Source organism: Pongo pygmaeus, chromosome 10, assembly GCF_028885625.2.
Source record: "Pongo pygmaeus isolate AG05252 chromosome 10, NHGRI_mPonPyg2-v2.0_pri, whole genome shotgun sequence".
NCBI classification, from domain to species: Eukaryota; Metazoa; Chordata; class Mammalia; order Primates; family Hominidae; genus Pongo; species Pongo pygmaeus.
This window is the reverse complement of record NC_072383.2, coordinates 11,845,023-11,870,285: the sequence shown is the minus strand read 5'-3', so window position 1 is coordinate 11,870,285 and position 25,263 is coordinate 11,845,023.

Sequence of the window (25,263 nt, the reverse complement as noted above, 5' to 3'; positions counted from 1 at the left end):
TTCTCCCACCTTCACCCTCTGATAGGCCCCAGTGTGTGTTGCTCCCCTCTATGTGTCCATGTGTTCTCTCCATTTAGCTCCCACTGATAAGTGAGAACATACGGTATTTGGTTTTCTGTTCCTGCATTAGTTTGCTGAGGATAATGGCCTCCAGCTCTGTCCATGTTCCTGCAAAGGACATGATCTTGCTCTTTTTAATGACTGCATAGCATTCCATGGTGTATATGTACCACATTTTCTTTATCTGGTCTGCTATTGATGGGCATTTAGGTTGATTCCATGTCTGCTATAGTGAATAGTGCTGCAATGAACATATGAGCGCATATGTCTTTATAACAGCACAATTTATATTTCTTTGGGAATATACACAGCAATGGGATTGCTAGGTTGAATGGTATTTCTGTTTTTAGGTCTTTGAGGAATTACCACACTGTCTTCCATGATGGTTGAACTAATTTATGCTCCCAAGAACAGTGTATAAGCATTCCTCTTACTCCACAGCCTTGCCAACGTCTGTTATTTTTTGCTTTTTCATGATAGACATTCTGTCTAGTGTGAGATGTTATCTCATTGTGGTTTTGATTTGCATTTCTCTAATGATTAGTGATGTTGAGCTTTTTTTTCATATGATTGTTGGTGACACGTATGTCTTCTTTTGAAAAGTGTCTGTTTATGTCCTTTGCCCACTTTTTAATGGGTGATTTGCTTAAGTTCCTTATAAATGCTGGATATTAGACTTTTGTCAGATGCATAATTTGCAAAAATTTTCTTCCATTGTGTAGGTTGTCTGTTAACCTTGTTGATAGTTTCCTTTGCTGTGCAGAAGCTCTTAAGTTAAATCCCATTTGTTAATTTTTGCTTTTGTTGCAATCGCTTTTGGGGTCTTCGTCATGAAGTCTTTGCCTGTTTCTATGTCCAGAATGGTATTGCCTAGATTGTATTCCAGGGTTTTTATAGTTTTGGATTTTATATGTAAGTGTTTAATCTATCTTCAGTTAATTTTTGTATATGGTGTAAGGAAGAGGTTCAGTTTTCATCTTCTGCATGTGGCTAACCAGTTATCCCAGCACCATTTATTGAATAGAGATTCCTTTTCCCATTGCTTGTTTTTGTCAGGTTTGTTGAAGATCAGATAGTGACGGAACATAACTGAATATAATAAGAGCCATCTATAAGAAACCACAGCCAACATCACACTAAATGGGCAAAAACTAGAAGTGTTCCTCTTGAAAACCAGCACAAGACAAGGATGCCCTCTCTCATTACTCCTATTCAATGTAATATTGGAAGTCCTGGCCAGTGCAAACAGGCAAGAGAAAGAAATAAAGCATATCCAAATAGGAAGAGAGGAAATCAAACTATTCCTGTTTGCAGATAACATGATCCTGTATCTAGAAAATTCCATAGTCTCAGCCCAAAAGCTTCTTAAGCTGTGAACAACTTCAGCAGTCTCAGGATACAAAATCAATGCGCAAAAATCGCTAGCATTCTTATACCTCAACAACAGTCAAACCAAAAGCCAAATCAGGAATGCAATCCCGTTCACAATTGCCACAAAAATAATAAAACACTTAGGAATACAGCTAACCAGGGAATTGAAAGATCTCTACAAGGAGAACTGCAAAACACTGCTAAAGGAAATCAGAGAGGACACAAATGGAAAAACATTCCATGCTTGTGGACAGGAAGAATAAATATTGTTAAAGTAGTTATACTGTCCAGAGCAATTTATAGATTTGATGCTGTTCCTTTTAAACTACCATTGACATTCTTCACAGAACTAGAAAAAAACTTTTACAATTCATATGGAACCAAAGAAGGGCCTGAATAACCAAGGCAATCCTAAGCAAAAAGAACAAAGCTGGAGGCATCATGCTACCCAACTTCAAACTATGCTACAGGGCTACAGCAACCAAAACAGCATGGTACTGATACAAAAACAGACAAATAAACCACTAGAACAGAATAGAGAGCCCAGAAATAAGACCACACACCTACAATCAAAGACTCTTAAATCAAAGAGAGATAAAGAGAAAATGGGCTCGTGAATACTTTCTTCTTTAGCTTACTTGGATACCTCACTTGACTGTCTGCTGCCCTTAACTGTTTGTTGTTTTTTCTTTTCTTTTCTTTTTTTTTTATAAAAAGACATAGTCTTGCTCTGTTACCCAAACTGGAGTGCAGTGGCCCAATCATGGCTCACCGTAGCCTCAAACTCCTGTGCTCAAGCCATCCTCCCACCTCAGCCTCCTGAATAGCTGGGGCTACAGGCACACATCACTAAGCCTGGCTAATTTTTGAATTTTTTGTAGAGATGGGATCTCACTACGTTGCCTGGACTGGTCTCAAACTCCCAGCCTCAAGTGATCCTCCTTTTGCCTCCCAAAATGCTGGGCTCACAAGCATTGAACCACTGCACCCAGCTCCTTAATATATACTTTTTAAATGAATGATAATTCATCTGAATGAGAAGGAAATGTGAAAACCACTGGAAACAGAACAAAATTCTGTACCATGACAATGTTCTATACCAGTACTAAGAAAGATTATTCCTACAGCATTCTTTTTAAATATCAGTAATAATAAGGATAAATTAGGATAGTGGCAATCAGTTTGGTCTGTGGATAAAACAGGACCACAAGAACGGTTTTAGGAGAGTGATTCAGGTTGTGTTTGTGCTAGCAACGTCCCAAATGTCTCAGTTATTTCTATATATTTTTCTTTTTTCTGAGGAAACTCTCATTCCTGATAAGGGAAATTAGACTCAACAGGGAGCAGGAAAAAGGGATCTATTCCATAATTTAGAAGCCTGGGCAACGTAGTGAGACCCTATGCATTAGTCCATTCTCACACTGCTGTAAAGAACTACCTGAGACTGGGTAACTTATAAAGAAAAGAGGTTTAATTGACTAAACCCCTAAATGATGTACAGGAAGCATGGCCGGGGGAGGAGGGCTCAGGAAACTTACAGTCATGCAGAAGGTGAAGGGGAAGCAAGTACATATTCATATGGCGACAGGAGAGAGAGAGCAAAGGGGGAAGTGCTACACACTTTTAATCAACCAGATCTCGTGAGAACTTCATTGTGAGAACATCAAGGGAGAAGTTCACTCCCATGATTCAATCACCTCCCACCAGGCCCCTCTTTCAACACATGGGGATTACAATTCAACATGAAATTTGGGTGGGGACACAGAACCAAACCATATCACCCTGTCTCAAAAAAACCCCTCCAAATTAAATAAAATTAAAAATTCAAATGCTCAATAACCACATGTGACTAGTGGCTATGATACTGGACAGCAGTTATAGAGCATTTCTATCACTGTGGCGGTGACTGAAAATTGTAGGTGTGCCATCTACTCTCCTGTTTCAGGATGAGAGAGATAGGAGAGACTTACCACAGACATTGATCTGACTGCTGAAATGCTCAGTGTTTTGCTTACATTTGCTTTATGCCTTTTTAAATATCTTCAGCATTGTCCACAGACTGGGGGATACCAGCAGATAGTTCAGGGAAGTTTTGGAACAGGATTCCAGTCAGAAATTCATTGGTGGTTTGGCGAAATTATTTGGTGAAGAATCCAGAAAAGAATCCACTGGAAAAGCCAAAGAGAAAAAGCAGTCAGGAGAATATCTCAGGTTCAACCTAGTGAGGACTGCGATTGGAAAGGCAATTCTGATTAGAATTGGGAATATGACATCTAGCAGCCTATTTGGAAATTCAATGGACAAGAAGTTGAGAATGGAACCAGATGAAGGTTGGCAATTTCTCTTTTGATGACCATTTTAGGGGTCTGGGGTTTTCTCTCTATTTTCAGTATAGTTTTTCTTTTCAGACTCTCCCTACCATCTTTTGTGAGATTACAGTGTCATTATTGTTCCCTTGGGCTCTGCTCCAGATCAGGGCTCTTCCTGATCAGGGAACAGCTGGAAAATGCGCTCTTTATTCTGCCCTTTCTTGTGGTCCCTGGATCTGAGAAAGGGCCACTGTGGCAGCACTATATAACTCAAGGCACCTCACGTGGCAGGTAGGGGTGAGTGGGATGTATTAAAGGAAGATATGGTCAGCAGGTTTAGAATCTGATGTCATTCTCTGGATTGTCTAATCATGTGGGATCCCAGTGCCTCAGTGGACACATGGGAACTTATGATCATATCATTATGTAAAACAAAGATAAAATTCGAAGCCTCCTCATCACCATCTGAATGGACTTCTTCCTTGGCCAGGACACTCTAAATTTAATCTGAAAGACTGGTTCAGGCCATGAAGGGAAGTGGGGCTTGGACATGCCTCATTATACCCCTGATTGACATCAACACAGACCTTAAGTCTGATAAGAAATATATACAGTCTATTCTCTCTAAAGCCTCCTACTTGGAGGCTTCATTTGCATGACAAAACCTAGGTCTCCATAACCCCTTTTTGTAACCCAGACATTTGTTTTCACTGACAATAACTCTTTCAACCAATTGCCAATCATAATATTTTAAAATCTACCTATGACCTAAAAGCACCCCCGACCTTCGAGTTGTCCTGCCCTTCCAGATGGAACCAGTGTAAATCTTACATGTATTGATTGATGTATTATGTCTCCCTAAAATGTATAAAAGTAAGCTGTACCCCAGTCACATTGGGCATATGTCATCAAGACCTCCAGAGGCTGTGTCACCGGTTCATCCTTAACCTCAGCAAAATAAACTTTCTAAATTGATTGAGACTTGTCTCAGATACTTTTTGGTTTACTATTACTTATCTCATGAGTGTTCTACCCTACCTGGGGTCTCCTGTTTTTTAATCAAGCTTTGAAAATGTGCTGTGTTACAGATCTATGGCTAGCTTCTGGGGAGACACGGAGGAGTTAGGCTGAGCTTCTTATTTGGTGTTTATAGCCTAATATTCTAGGACTCTATAGCTACACGCTGTTGTAGCAAAGTATTTTTGGATGTCATGGCTGGTTTCTCCTCTGATGATACTTTCTTTAGTGATAGGTCTAGCTGTTTTGGCCCTCTTCAAGTGAAACAGCTGTATTTTGTTATATGTCTTATTCCAGAGGTGTCTGGCTTTAAGATGGAATCAGCCAATTCTATACTTTACCTGGGAGTTAATTTTTCCGTGTCTGCAATAACTCTCAGATACCCAATTTTCTGATCTTTTTTCTACTCCTTCCTCCCCCATTTTCACATAAAGGTCATTGGTATATTAGCTACTGAAATGAAGAGGGAGAATTATGCATTCCTTGACCCTATTACTGTAATTACCATTTTTTCCCCTGTGAGCTCATTGTCTAAAATTCTTTGACTAATAAAGAAAGATTTCAGATCAACTGATTGTGCCTTTATTTAGGGCTATGGTGATGATATCTTGATATCACATGCTTTAGGGTTGCTCTAAATCTATTTCCTGCTATGCATTTGATGTGGAGATGGAAGAATTTGCTTTTAATGTCTTTGACACCTCAAAGAGAGCAGAAGAGCTCCTCCCACAGAAATTGATAATGCTCTGTGGTGGAAAGAATAATGGGTTTAGAGTCAGATTTTAGTTCCAACTCTTCTATGTGTCCTTGGTAGATGATGATGATGATGATGATATTAATAATATCAGCCATTTATTGAGCACTTGCTAAACACTCAGTACTTACTAACTTCAGGGACGTTCCTAATCTTTACCACAGCCTCTTCAGGTTGGTATTAGGTTCATATCACATATGGATAAAGTAAGGCATAGAGGTGTTGAGAAATTTGCCTAGAGGTCATGTTGGGATTGGAACTCAGACAATTTTGCCTAACCTTTCTGAACTTCATTTTTCTTCTCATAAAAATGAAGGCATTGGGCTGACCTCTACATTTAGTTCTATTCTAATGACTTTAAGTTTATTGATCTCTAAGTTTATAACCTCTATGAGCCTGGAGTTTTACAGATAGGGACCCCACAATGACAATTTTAGGGTGTGTAGGTTTCAGGTGGTAATAATGAAAAGTAAGGTCAGGTGTCCTGGAAGCCTGCCTTTATCAGGACTCCAGAAACTTTCCTTTTGGACTCCCTGTTTTTCTTGGTTTTTGTTTTTGTTTTTTGGGGTGTGAAAATGCCATCAACTGAGACAATGAAGCCAATATCTCTTCCCTAAAACATATCAGCATAAATTCCTGAAGATATTCAACAAAACTGAGATCACTCCTACTCCAAGGGATGTTGGGAGGCTCAGATAAGGTAATGCTTGGAGGTGATTATAAAACTTGTCAAATTCTGTACAAATGCAAGACATTATTGGAACTGTCCTGGTATTTCACAGTTAAGAAGCTGGTGGGACTAGTTTTCCCATTTGATTTCTATGCAAATTGCACGTAGGAAGCCTTCTCTGGTTAGTGCCTATGCTGATTAAAGGGCAAGATGCTCTCAGCTTTGTTCAAGACACAGCAACCTCCATAAACATACCTCCAGGATGTCTGGTTACCGGCCAGCGTTGTCAGGTGAAGCATGCCATTACATTTCCCGTTAAATTTTCCTACCTGATTAAAAACTTAAAATGTAGTAGGGCTAAATTCTTTCTGGTTTAATCTAAAATGCTGCTTGAGTTGTGATTTCGAATTCTGTTCTATTCCAGGCTTCTCTTTATCCCCATCCTTATCATCTATCTTTATCTTCTTGCATGGAAAAGTAGAATACATTCCTGAATCTCCTGTGCTCCCTTTTCTGGCTTATTGCATCTTTGGGCTTGTGTAACACATAATGTTCTCATTTTGGAAACATCTGTTGCTGGATCACACAGAATTGGTGTCATAAGATGGCCCACTGAACTGAGAACAGAGAATATCTTTTTTTTTTCATGTTAATCTGTCTCTCTTTTAAAATAATTTTATTTTAAGTTCTGGGGTACATGTGCACGATGTGCAGATTTGTTGCATAGGTAAACTTGTGCCATGGTGGTTTGCTGCATCTATCAACCCATCATCTAGGTATTAAGCCCAGCATGCATTAGCTATTTTTCCTGATGTTCTCTCTCCCTCTCCCCACCTCCACCTGACAGGCCCCACTGTGTGTTGTTCCCCCTCTGTGTCTATGTGGAGAACAGAGAATGTCTAAAAAGTTGACTTGAAAAGATTCATTTCTTCTATCTTTTCATTTATTGATTTATTTATGCAGTAAGTATTTTATTGATCTCCCACTATAAGAACACAAATGGAGATAGAGAAAAAGAGATTGATCTCACTGGGTAAGATCCCAGCTAGCAGGAAGCAAGAGTGCTGAGGAGCAGAATTGAAAAAGGATTATAGTTCCTTGTGCCCATTCTTGCCCTCCATCCTATCAGATTTTGGGAGGGCCCGGGCAGCGGGGAACGTGAGGAAGACCACTGGTAAGGCTCGTACTACTCTCCCAAGACGAAAATGAATATCATACCTAGGCCCAACTCTATAACTAGGCCAGGAGGTAAAAGGCTAACCACAGAAGTAACGTACAACAAAACACCTGGAGTGACCAGAGGGTTGAAATATAGTAGGTGTGCAATCACTGTTTGTCATGTGATGTGAATGAACTGACAGTAGAAGTGGTGTTAGTAATCTATGAATCAGTCAATATCAAATATAGTTGTGGATGATGGAGAGGGGATGGGAAGAGAAGAACTGGGAGAAGCCCAGGAGAGAATGTACCCAGATTGCTACTAGAAATATCAGGGAATTTCTTATGGAAAGAAGGAGAAATGGGCCAGAATTTTGAGGACCAAGAAGAAGACTTGGAAATAATTTGATAATTTGTTGGTTCCCTCCCTCCCTCCCTACTCACTCTGCTTTCTCTCTTTCTTTCTTTCTCTTTCTTTCTTTCTTTCTTTCTTTCTTTCTTTCTTTCTTTCTTTCTTTCTTTCTTTCTTTCTTTCTTTCTTTCTTTCTCTTTCTTTCTTTCTTTCTTTCTTTCTTTCTTTCTTTCTTTCTTTCTTTCTTTCTTTCTTTCTTTCTTTCTTTCTCTTTCTCTCTTTCTCTCTTTCTGCCTTTCTTTATTTTGTCTCGCTCTGTCACCCAGACTGGAGGGCAGTTGAAGCCATCTTGGCTCACTGCAACCTCAGTCTCCCAGGTTCAAGCGATTTTCATGCTTCAACCTCCCAAATGGCTGGGATTACAGGCATGCGTCACCACACCTGGCTAATTTTTGTATTTTCAGTAGAGACGGGGTTTCACTGTGTTGGCCAGGCTGGTCTCAAACTCCTAATCTGAAGTGATCCACCCGCCTCAGCCTCCCAAAATGTTTTTTTTTTCTTTTCTTTTTTCCTTTTTTTTTTTTTGAGACAGATTGGAATGCAGCTAGTCACAGATGTGGTCATATCTCACCACAGCCTTGAACATCTGGTCTTGAGTGATCCTCCTCTTTGTCTTCGAAGTAGCTGGGACTATCAAGGCCCACAGAAAGCCCAGCAACTTGATGATTTCATATAGCTCCTGTGTACACTGGGGTTTGATCACTGCAGCTCCCTGGTGGCCCTAGGGGGTTGGAGGACATATAGAAGATTTTCTTTGTCATTGATGTTGAGTAACTGCTCATATAAGGCCCCTGTTGAGACACCTTAATGAAAATCATAAAGCCCTGGGGGACAAAACAAAAGAAAACAAAAAACCCCCACAAGGCCTGCCAGGAACTCCCATGATTAAGCATTTGGTGGATTCTTGCTGTTGTTCTTAAAAAATATTTTTATGTAAATGTCAAATACTTGTGCCTTAAGCAAGAGAACTTGCAAGCTTACATGCTTCCAGTAGGACTTCCTAGTAAAAACAGACAAGGAAAGTGAACAAGACATTTGCTGTTATGGGCTGCTTTTCGTGGAAGCAAAGATTGGAAGAAGTTGAGATTGTATTGATTTTAATTACTTGGAAACAAATTAGAATTTTCTTTGCTTTTTTCCTTTTCCAACTGTCAGTATAAAATAAATTAGGAAAATGTGCTTGTATTTCCCCAGAAGTGATGGGGAAAAAAGTGAGACATTTTGGGTTTCCAAAAGAAAAATGAGGAATTAGATACCTTCTAGTATTTCCAGAGAAACCTTATTGGCAGCAAATCCTGTGATGATAGAGGATCCCCAGAAGTTATTGTCCATGAAGTCTGCTATGCTGTGCTAAAAATTATGAGAGTGTTGTTTTGGAGTCAACTCCCGCACTGGGCCCCTACAGTCCAGACTAAAAATCAAAATGGTGTCCCTCATGTTGAAGTTCCATGGCATCCAATCAAACGGAAACTGAGTTGCTTTCTGACTTGAGAAATCAGGAGAGAGGGATTACAGTCTAATTTCCCAAACAGGCCAGTTTCAACTGGCAGGGTAATAAAGTGTTCTCTGTTTTAATCCTTACCAAAAAGAAAAAGGAAAAAGCAACCTGATATTATACAATCAGTTATTTCCCTATTGTTCTATTTCTTGGTTCCTTCATTAAAAGGAAAACAACTTTGAAATCACCAGTCGCTTTTTTTTCTTTCTTTCTGCTTTATTTAGCCATTTTCTGTCTATAAAACCACACTCCCCTGCTTGGCTTATTGGAACACTTATTCTATTTTGGGGAATAAAGTGTTGCCTGATTCTAGAATTGCAAATAAAGCAATTAATATCTTTAAATTGTTAGAATTTTATCTTTTGCCTGTTGAGATGTAGAAAGAATTCTGAAGGCCTTCGTTCTATCTCTTGATGTGCTAACCTTGGGCAAGTCACTTACTACCTTGGGTAAGTCACTTACTACCTTGGGTAAGTCACTTACTACCTTGGGTTTCCATTTTATTTAACATTCAATATTTAACTACCTACTTATGGAGGTGGCAATGTCTTGGGAACTTATTTATAGAATGATATTGATATGCATTCTGCCAATCTCTCAGAAATGGCATCAGAATAAATTTGGATTTGAAAGCCCCATGAAACATTCATAAATCTCCTGCATCTCAGAACAAAAGGCCACAAATCAAAGACGGAAGTTCTTGCCTCATTGAATACTGGACTTATAATAACAAAGCCTTTCATTCAATTAATGGCAAAGTGAAGAAAGATCAGACTGGAGATTTTCGTCATAGCAAGCTTGACTTGGTGCAAAGAAATGCAAGAGATCAAATCTGTGGGATGATTCAACTAAAGAAAAATCTCTTTCTTGGATTCCTATTGTCTTGCCATAATCTAAAATGTCTCCTTACTGATAGAGGCTTTAGACATTGTTTCCCTCCTCTTTTTCCTTCTTTATGAAGCAACTAATGGAAGCTATGCTAGGTTCTGTGATTAACCTATGCAGATTAGTTTGGGCTACTCAGGATATACTAACAGTGTAGCTCACTAACACTATACTAACACTATACTAACAGTGTCTTGGACAGGATAGAGGTTTATTTCTCTGATTTGTTATGATGGCTTTGTTCTGTGAATCCTTTCTTTATATATTCTCTGCCATCCCTATGGTGTTGCCCTCATGCAAATGGTTTAAGGTGACACACTACCACACCCACATTTCATAAGGCAGAAAAGGAGGAAAGTGGAAGTGAAGGGTATGCCTCTTCCCTCTAGGGACAAAACTCAAAGGTTGCACATATTAGTTCCGCTCATATTGCCTGGAGGCTGGGAAATGCATCTTCATATTGGGGAGCCATGTACCCAGCTAAACATTAGGGATTCTGTTACTCTGAGTGAGAAGAGGGAATGGGACAACTAATAACCTGGGATGCTAACAAGAACGACTCTTGGTTCCTTCCTAAAAATTGCTTACTTTAGTGAGAGAAAACAGAAGTCTAAATAGGTAATTAAACATATATTAAATATATATGTGTTTAGAGATGGGATCTCACTATGTTGCTCAGGCTGGACTTGAACTCCTGGGCTCTAGTTATCCTCCTGTCGTGGCCTCCCAAGTAGCTGGGATTATAGGCGGGTGCCAAGGAGCCTGGCTTGACTTTCTTCTTTCTCTAACTTGTTTCCTTTGCTGACTTTTCCTCTGCACCCGTAAGAATTTCCCTAGACTGGAATTTTGTCTGGTTCAGGTAAGGCCTGCTCCTCCTGTCTTTCTACATATCCCTTGGAATCACATGCACCACTTTGTGACAGCAGTTTTAAGCAAATGGCTCATACATCTCTATGCATAAAGCAAAAGCATGATTGTTAATCAAAATTCCCTGGACCTCAGTTTCATCTTTTTTTTTGCCACTTGTGGGGTATTTCCAACAAGGTTCTCTTAAGGTAACTTAACTGCCAGTAGCCAAACTCATCTTGCCTACCCCTTCTGCAAATCTCCTCACCAACATCCTGTTCCTCACAATACCACTCAGAAACTGACTCCTGCTTTGCTTCACTGGAATACATCACTGGAATAATTCAGGCTTCACAAGGTGGAGTTATCTTTTCTTTTCCCTGGACCCTGGCTCTCTGTATCATACATTAAATATAGATTGCTGATCATAGTGCTTGCTTTCATCACTGTAATCTTGCTACTCAGTGCCTTGCCTGTGCTATTGTGATGCCCCTCTTCTCTGCTTTAAATTCTTGTTCACTATCTGTCTTCCTACAATATAATTTGATTTGGCCTAATCTGCTAAAAAATCTTCACCAATAGGCTATTATGTATCAATGAGGCAATTCTCTTCGGCCTTCTATTTCCAAGTCGGCTTTTCATAATATGGCCTCAACTTTGCATAATCTCTGCAATATCCTCTTAAGACATATTAGACTAATTGCTGTTCCTGGATGTGTCCTCCACTCTCCTATCTCTACCTCTGTTTGTATTTACATGACTGTTCCTTCTTCCTGATAACCCTGCCTGTTTTACCATGATGAAATCTTACCCATTTTTAAGGGCAATTAAAATACCACATTCTTTATGAAAGTTCCCCTGAACTTCTGTAAGCCAGCAATACATTTGGCGTTAGAGGCAGTAACTAACTTGTGTTCGTGTTGCTAGTGTCTGGGAACCCCTGGGGGTAACCAGCAAGTCTGCTCAAATGTTAGAGCTGATGCTAACATTTGATTTCCTCAGAGATTATATTGTCTAACCTTTCCACTCCCCCCAAATAGATTGTGTGATTCTTGGAGGCAGGGTCCATTCAAATCTGTATCCTCAGTATGTTTTATCTTACTTAATATTTGCTCAATTAAATGTTGGTTTAACAGAATTGTTTGGGTGATGGTAATGGTGGTGATTTTCTCGGAATGAGTAGGGGACAAGCCACTTAGTCAGGGGGACTGTAACACTACTCAGAAGAGCCACCATTTCAGACTCTTCCTAAGAAACCAATGGTACGTTCTTAAGAAAGGGTCTCTTACTACACCAGTTTTAAGACAGGGTAGAATATGCGGTGTTTGGTTTTTTGTTCTTGCGATAGTTTACTGAGAATGATGATTTCCAATTTCATCCATGTCCCTACAAAGGACATGAACTCATCATTTTTTATGGCTGCATAGTATTCCATGGTGTATATGTGCCACATTTTCTTAATCCAGTCTATCATTGTTGGACATTTGGGTTGGTTCCAAGTCTTTGCTAAAACCAAACACTGCATATTCTCACTCATAGTTGGGAATTGAACAATGAGAACACATGGACACAGGAAGGGGAACATCACACTCTGGGGACTGTTGTGGGGTGGGGGGAGATAGCGTTGGGAGATATACCTAATGCTAGATGACGAGTTAGTGGGTGCAGCGTACCAGCATGGCACATGTATACATATGTAACTAACCTGCACATTGTGCACATGTACCCTAAAACCTAAAGTATAATAATAATAAATAAAAACAAAAACAAACAAACAAACAAACAAAAAAGACAGGGTAGAAGACAATACTGCTTGGAGGAAATTCTAGTGATCAAGAGAGAAAATAGATTTTGTATACAAAAGATTTTGTGATGTTTTTGTGTAGGATTGTCCTGGGGGTTATCAAATCTAATAATGAGCTCTTCCCTAGCTTCCTTTATCCATCCTTAAACCTGCATTCAGCTTCACCTAGGTGAGTGTTGGAGTGGTTAAAGAGGAGGCTCATTTGTAAGGAAAATAGTGGTGGATAAAATTCCATAGTGCATTACTATTAAACCTCTTGGAGAGGTCAGCAAAAGATACATAAACTCTTTTCTGACATTTCCTTATGTGACTCAAAATGCAATCAGAGAAACTGAAGTTTCTTTGATTCACCATCTTCTACCTCTCACCATGGTCCCTATCCCAATTCAGTGATAAAGAAGAAGCAGTTGTTTAGAAATGGGTCATTGGGAGAATGGATGAAACTCCTGGTTCAAATCTTACTTTGATGCAATTCTGTTAAGCTTCAATGTCTGTTTTTAAAATATGTGAGTTAATTTGGTTCAATGATTATGGCCAAGGCATCTGGTTGGATAACATAATGTCATGAAGTTGTATGGCTTTGGCCCTTGCCCTTAAGACTTTTAGTATATTTGAGGCAGAGACATAAGAAAGGGATTAATTCCAAACTAGCAGAGTCATTATTCTTAACACCAGAAGATGGGTAGAGATAAGCCTGAATAAAGAAAGAAAATGGGGCTCTACTCCAAGCCATGCTGCCTATATTTATTCCTGCCTCTACCTCTTACTTGCTCTGTAACTGGGCAAGTGACCTAATTTCCTTGTGTTTCAGTTTCTTCATTAGTAAATTGATGCTGTTATAATACTTTATATGTTGTTTAGGATTATTGTGAGGGTTAAAATGAGTACATATTTGTAAAGTACTCAGAATTTGTAAAATATTTACAATAGCACCTGGGACGTAGTAATTGCCATTTAGTCATTATTACTTGTTATAACTGCTAAAAATGTTTTTATTTTAGTAAAAAATCCATAGCCTTAAATTTACCACTTAACTTCTTTTAAGTGTATAGTTCAGTTGTGTTAAGTATATTCACATTGTTGTGCAACAAACAGAGATCTCTAGAGATTTTTCATCTTGCAAAACTAAAAGTCTATACCCATTGAACAATAATTTCTCCTTCCCCCAGCCCTTGACACCCACCTTTCTACTTTCCATTTTTATGAGTTTGACTACTTTAGATACCTCACGTAAGTGGACTCATGCAGTCTTGGTCTTTTTGTGACTGGCTTCTTTCACCTAGCATAATGTTCTGAAAGTTTATACATGTGACCATGCTTGTTCATCCATATGACCTTGTTCATAGCATAGCAAAGAATTCCTTCCTTTTTAAAGGCTGAATAATATTCCATCATATGTGTATCCCACATTTTTAACTTCATTCATCCATAGATGAACATCTGAGTTGCTCTACCTCTTGGCTATTGTGAATAATGCTGCAATAAACAAGGATATGTAAGGATCTTTTCAAGATCCTGATTTCTTCTTAGTGCAGTGGCTCACACCTGTAATCCCAGCACTTTGGGAGGCCAAGACAGGTGGATCACTTGAGACCAGGAGTTTGAGACTAGCCTGGCCAACGTGGTGAAACCCTGCCTCTACTAAAAATACAAAAACTAGCCAGGCATTGTGGCAAACACCTGTAATCTCAACTACTCAGGAGGCTGAGTTGTGAGAATCTTTTGACCCAGGGAGGCAGAGGCTGCAGTGAGCCTAGATTGCACCACTGCACTCCAGCCTGGATGACAGAGTGAGACCCTGTCTCAAAAAAACAATCCTGATTTTGGATATTTGTCCAGAAGAGGGATTGCTGGATTATATGGTAACTCTATTTTTAATTTTTCAAGAAACCTGTATATTGTTTTCCATAATGGCTGCTCCAGTTTACGTTCCCACAGCTGTGTACAGGGACTCTAATTTCTCCACATCCTTGCTAACACTTGTTATGTTCTGTTGTTTTGATAGTGGCCATCCCAATAGGTGTGAGGTGATATCTCATTGTTATAATTATTGCATTTCTTATCTATTAGCTGATAGAAATCCTCCTTCCCCTGCTGTCCTTCCACCATGGTTTAAAAGAGTCTGACCTAGAGCTTAAAATATCTAAGAGACAAAGACAGGAATCAGTCTCAAAATTGCCCATGAGGATGTGTGCTAAGTCCGAGAGAAAATACAGGTCCTAAAACTGCAATTAGATCCACTGAAATCTGTTCGTGGTGTACCACAGTGTGTTTTCTTCCTTGTTCATTGACTACCAGGCAAGGCTTTTGGCCAAATCTTAAGAGTTATAATTATTTTCGTCCTCCCCTCCTTCCTCTTTCTTTTTATTTTTAGTATGGTGGTTTAAATGCTGGGAATTCATTTCCTAAAAGAGCTAAAATCCTAGAAAGCCAACTTTTTTGAGCATATGTCATGGTGAGGGCACTTTGCCCCACATCTAATCAGTCATCAAGTCCCTTTAATTTCACCTTCATAATGTCTTTAATATCTGTATACTTTTCAGGCCTAGGGCTACCATGCTGTTTAACCCATGGTGGCTCTTGCCTGTGCAGTGCCGTTACTGACCTGCTCTCTGTTTGTGCAGGTTTGGCTAGTTTTCCTAAAGCATGGTTCTTACCATGCCAACCGTTGACTTCACATTCTCAATGACTCTGTTTTGCCAGCAGAATAATGACTCAACTCTTCAGCTTTTGAAGATCTCCTTGGTCTGCTCCCCAGTGTCATTTCAGACTGTCACAACCTCCTCTTCCGCTGCCCTCTTTTTGTCACCCTCTCATTGTAGTCTCCAGTCACATACTTTTCTTTAATGACGATAATTACTTGGATAGTTTTACTTTATTCTTTAAGGTCCATCTCAAGTTATAATAATGAAGGTGCCAATCATTGATCATTTACTATATGTCAGTTACCAATTTACATGGATCAGTTCATTTAATTCTCACAATGACCCTATGAAGGGATTACTATCATCACCTGCATTTTGCAAATGAGGAAAACTGGACAGAGTAATTTGGGCAAGCTCAATGTCTCCCAAGGACCTGGGTTCATGTCCAGACAATCTGAGTCTAGAACCCAAGTTTTTAGCCACTGCTGAAAAGTTGCACTTGACAGTGTCTTCTCACCTACCCCTTGTTAGAATTCAGTACAGATGAATAAACATTTATTTGGCACCAGGTCTCTATAATAGACTTTGTAGAAATAAGGCAATTCAAAGTTGATTAAGATGGTTCCAGCCATCAGTGATTCATAATCTAGGAATTAATATGTTCTTCCTCTATGTTTCCAAATTTATTACAGTTCACATGACATGACACCTCGAACACTGCTATTCACGCACATTTTTGTCTCCCCCAATGCATTATTAGTTCTTGCCCAGGGACCTTTCTGTCTATACCTAGAAACATGTTTACTGAACTCAAGTGAATCCTACTTGTATTTTCATTTGTTGCATTTTCCCCATGGAACTTTCCAGGATCATGCTTCTTCATGTTCCCACCAGAAAACAGTATCATCAAGTTACTAGGGACCTGAGACTTTTTCATCTTCAGCCCCTAATAAAAACAGCTAATGTTTACTGTGCATTTCCCTTATTGTAGGCATTTTGTATGAATAAATTAACCTAACAACAACCCCAACAAAGTGAAACCTATTTTTATCTCCATTGTATGGATGAGAAAACTGAAGTACCATCACTTCAGTAACTTGCCAAAGGTCACCTAAGTATTACTGGCAGAGGCAGGATTTACAGCCAAGCTGTTGGATCCCAGATCTATGAGGTTAACCTCCCTGCCCAGTGCCTCTTCTGCCTCAGTCATTGCATTTCACAGTGACTTCGCAAACATTTGTTTAAAAAAAGAGCTTTTTTTGTACCACTGGCACATGATTAGATTTCTTAGTATCTTGTTTTGACCTGTCTTTGTATTATATATTTTCTGACTTACTCTGATTCTAAATGCGGTGGCTCATGCCTGTAATCCCAGCACTTTGGGAGGCTGAGGCAGGCAGATCATGAGGTCCGGAGATCGAGACCATCCTGGATAACACGGTGAAAGCCTGTCTCTACTAAAAATACAAAAAATTAGCCAGGTGTGGTGGCGGGCACCTGTAGTTCCAGCTACTCAGGAGGCTGAGGCAGGAGAATTGCTTCAACCTGGGAGGGGGAGGTTGCAGTGAGCTGAGATTGTGCCACTGCACTCCAGCCTGGGTGAAAGAGCGAGAATCCGTCTTAAAAAAAAAAAAAAAGCCATCAATTTTTGGCCTTCCTTTGAGTTTCCCAAGGTACTGAGTGTAATAGCTGGGTCACTGAACAGATACTTGAAACATGCTTGATCTGGTACTAGGACACAGGGCTAACCTTTATCCATATCTAATCTACAGTAGAGGTGGGAGGCCCAGGTCACAGGACTTTTGCCTCATTCCAGGCTCCCTATTCCATGGGGGAGAAATGTGAGTGTTGGTGTCTGGAAACTATTCCCTAAGGCAGGATGATAGCTGGGGCTTGGACTGAAAGAAGCACCTTGCTCTGGCTCACATGCCTGGAGGCACGCTGGCAGGTGCTGTGCAGCTTGGTTCTTATGGGGGTGGGTGACACAGTGGCAGGATATGCCCCAGCTCAACCCACTTTCCAGAATCTGATCTCACTCTGGAGGAGGTAGATGCAAAAGCTTTTGAGTTTCTTTGGTGCTGTGAAAAAAACCTTCCATACTTTCTGTGAGGCCTACCTATAGTATTAATTACAGATCAATTTAATATAACCTAACTAATACCACATATTTTCCAGAAAGAAGGATTTTATTATTTTTCTGCTCTCACTGGCTCAAACTTGTGATAATTTGGGGTTTTTTTTGGTCTGCTTAATTTGGGGTTTCTTTTGTTTTTTTGTTTTGTTTTGTTTTTTGAAACAGAGTCTCACTCTGTCACCTAGGCTGGAGTGCAGTAGTGCAGTCTCAGCTTACTGCAGTCTCCACCTCCTGGGCTCAAGTGATCCTCCAGCTTTAGCTTCTGGAGTAGCTTGGACCATAGGTGTGTGCAACCATGTCTGGCTAATTTTATTTTTTAAAGTATTTTAACTTTTATTTTAGGTTCTGGGTATATACAGGTTTGTTTTACAGGTAAACTCGTGACTTGGGGGTTTGGTGTACAGATTATTTCATCACCTGGGCACTAAGCATAGTACCTGTTTTAGTTTTTTTTTCCTGAACCCCTCTCTCCTCCCATCCTTCCACTCAAGTAGGCCTCAGTATCTGTTATTCCCCTCAATGTGTCCACATGCTCTCATTACTTAGCTCTCACTTATAAGTGAAAATGTGAGCCTTATGGTTTTCTGTTCCTGTGTTAGTTTGCTAAGGATAATGACCTCTACCTCCATTCATGTTCCTGCAAAGGACGTAATCTCATTCTTTTTTAAGGCTGCATAGTATTCCATGGTGTATATGTACCACATTTTCTTTATCTAGTCTGCCATTGATGGGCATTTAGGTTGCTTCTATGTCTTTGCTATTGTGAATAGTGCTGCAATGAATATATGCATGCATTGTCTTTATAATACAACAATTGATACTCCTTTGGGTATATACCCAGCAATGGAATTTCTGGGTTGAATGATATTTATTTTTTGTAGATATGGGGTCTCCCTACATTGTCCAGCCTGGTCTTGAACTCTTATGCTCGAGCAATTCTCCTACCTCAGCCTCCCAAAGTGCTGGGATTACAGGCACAAGCCATCCTACCCAGGCGTTTTGTTCTTTTGAGATAGGGTCTTGCTGTGTTGCCCAGGCTGGAGTGTCTGATCATAGCTCATGGTACCCTCAAACTCCTGAGCTTGAGGGATCCTCCCACCTCAGCCTCCCCAGTAGCTGGGACTGCAGGCATGTGTCACTGCATCTGGCTAATTTTTAAATTTTTTTGTAGAGATGGTATCTTGCTTTGTTGTGCAGGTTGGTCTCGAACTTTTGGCCTCAAGGGATCCACCCACTTTGGCCTAGGATTAACAGGTATGAACCACTGCACCTGGCCAATAACTTGTTTTAATTCTAGTGCTTCCTTTATAGAACACCTTATGAGATCACAGACTAGTTACCAGAAGTCTAGTTATTAATTTATCAATAAACATCACTTCCTATGTGCCAGACCCTGCTAGATACTGAGGAAACTTCAGAGAAAAAGAAAGGAGCAAACTTGTACCTTTTTCTTAAGACGGTGAAGAAATTTGAAAATAAAATGATAGCTGCCTTTGACATTTGAAGAGTGAAGAAGGACTTAATTTTACATATATGGCTCCTCAAGAATAAAATTGGGGTAAACAGTTTGAAATTATAAGAAGGCATATTTCAACTATTAGAAAGAATAGTTGTCCAAAGATGAAATATTCCTCTCAATGTACCAAGTTCTCCATCACTGAGCTGACAGGCCACTTGACAGACATGCTGTATAGGAGGGAAAAACATTCTTCTATTCAACAAAAAGGCTTCGCATGTCTATTGAGCTGGACACAATTTAAGATACCTTCACACCATGAGGTTAAATGATTCTATTATACTTGATAGCAAATGTGAGACAGCCAAGTGTAGACAATTCCCCGGAGAAACTCCAACCCACCTTTGCACTGAGAGGCGTGTGCACTGGGGTGGAAACTTGGGAAGTTGGTGCTGTTTTGCAGGGGGTTGGAGCCTGGCCTCTCCTGTTTCGGGGTGTGGTAACCTGGGATTCAATCTGTGAGGCGGGAAAACTGGCTAGTAGGACTCTTGCTGAGAGTCCCCGTTCCCCTTTTTTTCCCTTTTGGCCCAATAAATTCCATTTTTCTCACCCTTCAAAGTGTCTGTGAGTCTAATATTTCATGGCCATGTGGCAAGAACCAGACTTAGCTGAACTAAGGAGAAAGTCCTACAACATGTGTAAAAAGCCGAGGAAGTAAAAACAGTATACTAATATAATAATAGAGAACTAACATAATAACTGCAGGCCAGGTACAGTGGCTCACACCTGTAATCCCAGCACTTTGGGAGGCTAAGGTGGGTGGATTGCTTGAGCCCAGGGAGTTCAAGACCAGCCTGGGCAACATGGCAAAACTCTGTCTCAACAAAAATAGAAAAATTAGGCAGGCATGGTGGTGTGAGCCTGTAGTCTCAGCTACTAGGGAGGCTGAGGTTGGGGGATTGCTTGAGCCTGGGCGGTGGAGTTTGCAGTGAGCTGAGTTCACACCACTGCATCCCAGCCTAAGCGACAGAGTGAACCCTGTCTCCCCCACAAAAATTATATATATTATATATTTAATAACTACAATTTCTTTAAATAAAAACCCTGCAACTGTAACCTTACAGTTTCATTAGCTCTCACCTCAGCAAGGCCAGGTTCCCCTCTGGGACCCACTGTGTCCATTACCTACTGGTGCTCAGCGGGTGAGAAAGAGCACCACATCTCCATGAGAGGAGAGCAAATTGCTCCCATGTTTCAACATAGAGGTCACCAGGCAGCCATTCTTTCCCTGACTCTGGTTGAAATTGAGGCAATGAGATGGTCCTATGACATCTGGATGGACATCTAAAGCGGTGTTTCTATGTTTAGGCGGTCAGGGAGAAGTCAAAGCTTCTAGAAGAGGTAGGTCACTCCTGCCCCTTAACTCCTCAGTCCAGCTCTCCTCTAGGACCTCAGAGACTCCACTTTGCCCATTTGCAAGTCAGTTCTTGCACTTTTCCATGGTGGAAAATATTCTTATATTGTTGCCAGTGCAGGTAAAATTCTCCCTGTTTCCACTGGCCTATAACTTAGTGCATTATTGTCTCATTTGAGTCCTATGTTTGCTGTGTTATTGTCTGCAGATTTTTTTTTTTTTATCAGCTTCTTGCTTCCCAAGCTCCCGACTATTGTGTTTGGGTTACACTTAATTGCACAGGGCTTGCCAAGGAAACTGAGTTTACAGAAAAACAAAATGTTCTCTAGTGTGCGTCCATTTTCCCTTTCCTTTAGGGCAAAGGCCTGTGCAGTGCCACATTTCACAGGTCAAAGCCAGCAGTGAGGAGAACAGAGAGATAACTAGGTTGGAAGGACAAATAGAGTGATTGAGAGCTTAGGCTCTAGGGATCTGGATTCAGTGGCTCACTCCTGTAATCCTAGCCTTTTGAGAGGCCAAGGCAGGAGGATCACCTGAGCCCAGGAGTCTGAGACCAGCCTGGGTAACATAGCAAGACCCTTGTCTCTACAAAACATAAAATAAAATAACTAGTCAGGTGTAATGGCATGCACCTGTAGTCCCAGCTCCTCAGGAGGCTGAAGTGGGAGGGTCACTTGAGGCCAGGAGTGTGAGGCTGCAGTGAGCTATGATTCTGCCACTGTACCCAGCCTGGTCAACAGAGTGAGATTCTGTCTCTAAAAGTAAACAAATAAACAAACAAACAAACAAATAAAAGAAGAAGGCATAGTCTAGTTTCAGACTGCCAGTAGGTTTATTTCCTTGTTGTATGACATTTACTGAGGGACTTCTCATAAATTAATGACCCTGTCTCTCTGGGACATGGTTTCCTGATCCAGAAAAAGGGAATAATAAGATTACCATAGGTTTGGTATTAGGTGTTTAGTATTTGGTATTTGGTATCAAGAAATGTTGGGTATTATTATTACTGAGAGGTTTCTCTCAATACGATATTGTCAATCTTGTGGTTACTGAGGAGAAGGAATTCGCTGCAACCTTCTAAGAAAACTAAGATTTAAAGGGAGTTTGACCCTGTGATGGGATTCATGCACATTCGTTAAAGACTTAACTGAGAGCTGAGGCTGACCAGGTGAGCTGGTCCCTTGCCCTTGCCTGTTTTCTCCTGCCTAAAGTGCTACAGCCAGGGACATATCTCAGCTTGATACTGGCCCCAGGAGGACTGAGAAAGTCAGGAGCAGAAGTCAGGTCCACAGAGCCAAAAAGCACTTAATGTTAACAACACCCCACAGAATGACTATCTTTAGGGAAATCTGGAGTCACTTAATCTCTCAGCCTCAAGGTTCGTCACCAGAAAAATAGGGATAATAATGCCTACTGCATGGGATCGTGGTGAGAATCAAGTAAGATAGTAGCAGGCGTGGAATCATGTAACGTGATTGTTAGTACTAGTAACATAGTAGTAGTTATCATGATCAGCTACAATTCTCTTTCAGGGATCCCCCAGGGTTAGGACATGGTTTGCATTAGAGTGTTCCCTTACAGTCAAAGTAGCCAGCAGGCTCTCACTGGGATACTCGGTCTTGTCCTCTGACACAAAGTAGTGTTTTGGAGGCTCAGTTAAACAATTTCTGGTTCCAGCCTAGATGACAATCTTGCAAGCTCGGGCCAGGAGGTGGGGATCATCTCAGATATCTGGTGGAGACAGAATTTCTCCTCTGCCCCTCAGAGAAGCAGATAAACAGGGCTCATGGTAATGGAGCAATGCAACCTAATTTAGAAAGGGACCTTACCAGAGTTTTCCTCCTAACATCCTTCCTGCTTCTCCCTTCCCCCAGTTCCCTTTTCTTGCCCTTGTTCCTTGGGCATTCTCATTGTGTGAGCAAGAATGGTTTTTTTTAACAACCACCTGGGAATGCCTCCTTCAGGGACAAGGGGCTGAGGGTTCTATAAAAGGCCAGCAGAACTCTTTAGCTCTTACCTGTACACACCACAGCTCCAGGGCCTGCCCACCTGCCTGCTCTGCCTACCTGCCTGCTCACCTTCCCAGCCTCCTGCCCTCCCTGCTGACACCATGCTCAGGAAGGCCCTGATCTTCTCAGCCTTGTGGGTCCTGGCTGTGACATTTCCCACACTCCCCCCAGGTAAGTGGGCCATGGGAGGTCTTTTGGAGAATGGGGCTAAAATTATTTGTGTGTGTGTGTGTGTATGTGTGTGTGTGTGTGTGTGTGTGTGTGTGTGTGTGTGTGTGTATACAGAAAGAGAGAAGGGGATTGGGTAGAGAAAGAGAAAGGCCTGCTGTGAAAGTTGTAAAGTTGAATTGGGTAAGAATCTTATGGATTTGGCCTTAAGATGGGATGGGTGGCTGAGCTCGGAGGGCTTGAGTAATTGAGTGGCTGAGATAAGATTTGTGTTGTGTTTGAACTGACCTCATAAACTTAATGGGCTGGGCCCGCTGCCATTAGGTCACCTGATTAGAGAACTTCTGAGGTTTATCTGTGGTCTCACTCCCTATTGGGTGCTGAAAAGGCATTATTCTGTTTCTCTCAGGTTAAAAAGTCCCAGGAGGTATCCTCATTTGATGGTGAAGTGCAGAAAATTTCAGAGCACTTTAGCATCTCCCTTGGTCACAGGCAATGGAAATGAGTGGGTCTGAAATGGAAACTTGTAAATCATGTTGAGAAAAGAAAGAAATAGCTGTCTTCATGAAACTTTCAGCTAAAAGCATTCTTTCCTGGCTCTTCCTGAAGGCAGGTCGATTTCTCAGGAGGAGAGGTGCTCATTCATTTGTATTGAAAAGATTACTTTCCCCTCCTCTTCCTCTGGCTCTCCTCCTGGTAGCTCTCAGTGTGGGAGATGCTGGGTATAGCTTGTTTACTGATATAAACTATGATAAAGCAAAGTGTCTGCATTACAGAACAGGTGATTCTGGCCTCCTGGGCCCATGACCCGCTGCAATGCCCCTGCATGCCATCCATCACTGTAGCCTAAGGGGAGCCTGGTTGTTGCTCAACAGACCCACAAGTTTATGATGCTGATATGGTTAGCAAGCCCCAGAATGCCTGGCTTGTGCATTCTGAGAGACAGGGTGGAAAATAAAGACCTAGACACGGTCCATTAAATGAAAAAATTATAGGAGTGACCCATTTAGCGTCTGTTTCATTCTTGCTCCACTCCTTAGAAATAGCTGGTTTCCTTGATCCTTAACCCCTTTTGGTTTTTGTTTTTTGCTTTCAGGAACCTGGAAGAAGTATAAAGGGGAGTCTTGGACTTTTTCTTCCAGTCTGACCAATACACATTTAGAGGCACAATATTGAATGCTCCTTCCTAAACTGAACCCTTGAAAAGAGGGTGGGTGGGGGGCTGTGAGCACCCTCCCAGGCAGCAGTTAGTCCACTGGACTTTCTAGCGGGTGGCAGAAGAGAGGCTTGTGGTGAGACCACATTTGATGTGGTCTGCCACATTATGTTTTATGTTTCCCCCAGAAAAAGATCTACCTGGAAATGAAAATTCTCACTGGAAAGTACTTGTGCTGTTCTTTTCTTTTTGGCTCCTCTAGAATCAACCACTGACCTACCAGAATCCACCATGGACCTAAAGTCACTCACAGATGTGTACTTGGAGAACACCCAGGCTTTTGGTGAGTGAGGGTCTGGCTTCGCAGGAGGCCTGGGCAGGGGATGGGCTCCCATCTTTTGCATTCCTGAGGGAAGGCCTGCTTTCCTCCAGCAGACTGGATTCCCACCATAGCTTGTGACCATTCCCATCTTCCATTTTGTTTTCCCAGAATTCTCTGCTGACATGGACTTGGCCACTTCTACCTTTCCACAAGAAACCACCTCCTATCTTGTGGAGGAAGCCACCTTCAGCTCTGTGGAAGAAGCCATCTCCAGCTTGGTGGAAGAAACCATTGAGGCCTCAGGTGATAATTCCTGGCTCCAAATCTGCAGAAATGTCTCTCTGCTTCCCTTAGCCTGCTTATATCTCATTGCTTAGGAATGTCCTAGGGTAGCTTATATATTTGTGGACATTTTTGTTCCTTTGTTCTCTGAGGTAAACTTTTGCCAAATGTTCTTCAAACTTGAGGCAAATTTAAGCATTTTCCCAGAATATTTTTTCACAGATGGAATCTGTTGAATACCAGCATGGCTCCAGCCCTGAGGTCTGCGCCAACCTCATCTCTGGGGACAACCTTTGGGCTTGTCGAAAGAGGACAAGCTCCTTGTGGTCTCCATGGGGACAAACGCGGTAACAAGAATGGGGTCAATAACTTCCTTTTCTCTCCCAGCTGATTACAGCACAATTCAGAGACCACTGTGAATGAAGATTAGATGTATAAATGTTCTTTGAATTTAGACTGAGCAGAAGAAAAGGGAGTTAAAAGCTTCATGAATGAAGCAGTTGTCCTATCTCTGCCCATTTTCTTTCTCATGCCTCCATGTTTTATCATTTTTCTGTCTGTCACTTAGTCAAGGGGTTTTAAGATTTCAATGCCTTCTGCCTCCAGAAACATACCCCGATAATCTGAAGGATGTCTGAGATTTTTGCTAAAATTAAGCCTTGGACCTTACCTACAAAGGCAAATTTCTAAATAATCTGATTATATTTAAAAATAATAGCTATGTTCTACCACTGCTCTAAGTTTTCTAGGGAATTACAGGTAGTATTTGGATAAATCTAGAAACTGTATTTTTTGTGGAGGCTGAAGAACCTATTAAATAAAATAGGGTTGATTGGGTGACTTGAAGTCCCAGTAGTTGTCTCCTTTGCAGGATGTACCTCCCCTGCAGAAGG